Source organism: Acyrthosiphon pisum, chromosome X, assembly GCF_005508785.2.
Source record: "Acyrthosiphon pisum isolate AL4f chromosome X, pea_aphid_22Mar2018_4r6ur, whole genome shotgun sequence".
Classification (NCBI taxonomy): domain Eukaryota; kingdom Metazoa; phylum Arthropoda; class Insecta; order Hemiptera; family Aphididae; genus Acyrthosiphon; species Acyrthosiphon pisum.
This window is the reverse complement of record NC_042493.1, coordinates 108490311-108492481: the sequence shown is the minus strand read 5'-3', so window position 1 is coordinate 108492481 and position 2171 is coordinate 108490311.

Below are 2171 nucleotides of genomic sequence, written 5' to 3'. Positions count from 1 at the left end.
GAGTTAACAACACAAAATTGGATGTACATTTTGAAGTACTAGCTCCTTCAATATAGGTTGTATCGTCATGAAATCTTCGAGGTTCAATGCAGTGACACCTATCTAGATAAAATTTCTGTTCTCAAAAAAGCCGTGTTTCGTTTTTAAGTTTGAGAAATTGGCAATAATTTTTGATATGTTTTTCAAATTAGTGTTATATATACTAGCTGACCCGACACGTCGTTGCCCGTGTATTAGTTTCTTTTTTGGCATTTTCATAGGCTGTGTGTTAGTGTTTAATTTAATTGTATTGATAGTAGGTACTAATATTACGTGGAATTCACAATTTAATTGTGTTTTGTGTCTAGTGTGTGTTCGTTTTCGCAAAATGATTGATGAATGGATATTTATAATAAAACGGCGTTCGAATCGGCTTTCGTCATGTTCCCGGTGTAAACAACAATAATAATGTATTTTTCTTTGAGGTACTTTCAGGCACATACGTCAAAATAAGCGTACGGAAAACGTGCTCAACGCATCTTCAAAAAAATATTGCCTATTATAATATGTATATATAATAATTTTAATAATTTAGTTTTCGTTATTATTGAATACGTGATCGAAGCACGTAATGTCCTTATAGTACAAACCTCGGATTCACCTTCGATTTGTCTACAGTCCAAATATTTATTTGGGGAAAATGTTCTGCACAGTAAAAATAAAAATATTATATTTACGTTTTAAATATTATATAATATTATACTCTGTATAAAATATACAAATAAACAGGTATATGTAGTACCTGTTAAGATTGAATTTTCTATGATAGGTGACAAAAGTGGTAATTTATTATTATTTTATTACTGTGAGAACTCTAAAAAGGGGAGGGCATTAAGGGATAACTGCGAATAATGCTCAAAGCTGATCCAAAATAATTTCTAAATAATTAATGCCACTGAAATATGTGTTCTATAGATAGGTATACTTACTACTAATTAGTAATAACTAATTATTATTTGAAACTAATGATGTATGCACAAAGGAATCTATTTTATTAAGTACCTAATACAACAAAGAGTAACTAGGTGTCTAGGTACTCTGGATTTACCCTTACATTAAACCTTTGTATGTAGAAATATGCCATATGTTATTTAATTAGCAACATATCGATTATAGATACCTGCTACCTACCAATCTAATTATTTTCGCTATTTATTAATACATACATTATACATTTATACATCGATTAAGTAGGTTATTGTTGCAGGTACGATTATATGAATATACATATAGTAACTCACCTGCTTGCAAACATGTTCAGTATTTACTATTTAGTATTTACCCTTTTGATTCATTAATAATACAATTATTATTAAAATTTTGATTTTTCAATATGTTTAGTATAGGTACCTACTTAAAGACTATAATATTTTCAGATAGGTACTTAGATGTTGTATGCTATGTGAGTGTCATGAAACGAAACAAACTATTCTTGATATGAAAACTTATCTTTGTAACTATAAATATTGTCAAACAGACGATACTTGAAAACTGTTGTTACGTCCATCTAAAATTCAAACGAGTAGCTATTGAGTTATTAAATCATTTAAATCTAACGTAACTAAATTATCGCTAATCCTTGAATAAAATACAAAATAATATACATTTTTATTCCGGTGCCTACTCAGTTATTCTTGGACAATTTGTTCAAATTATAAAACAATAATAGGTACCTAGTTATATTATTTTTTGCGATATTGCGATAGTGCGATACGAAGGACACAATTTTCATAGGTAACGATTACGTGTGTTTTGTAGAAAACCAGCCACGATTGTGCGCAAACTCCTAGTTTGAATTTTAAATAATTTATTGATAAATGAATCAATGGGGGTAAGCATATCAGGTTAGTGGTGAATCATCCTGTGGATCATTATAATTGTGTAGTATTTATTATTTAATATAGATTAAGAGATTAGTGCTTATTAAAATTGAACATTTACAAAATTAAGAGATAAACTTATAGTTTTTATCAATAGTTATTTAGTAGAAGAAGGGGGGAAGCTATGGTGTCAGAACTTAGAAACTATGAATAACTCAAAAGTTAATATAATTTTGATTTGAAACTTGAATTATGTATTCTATAGCAGAATGTGTTTATTAATATAATATGGTGTTTTGAAAATTCAGTTAA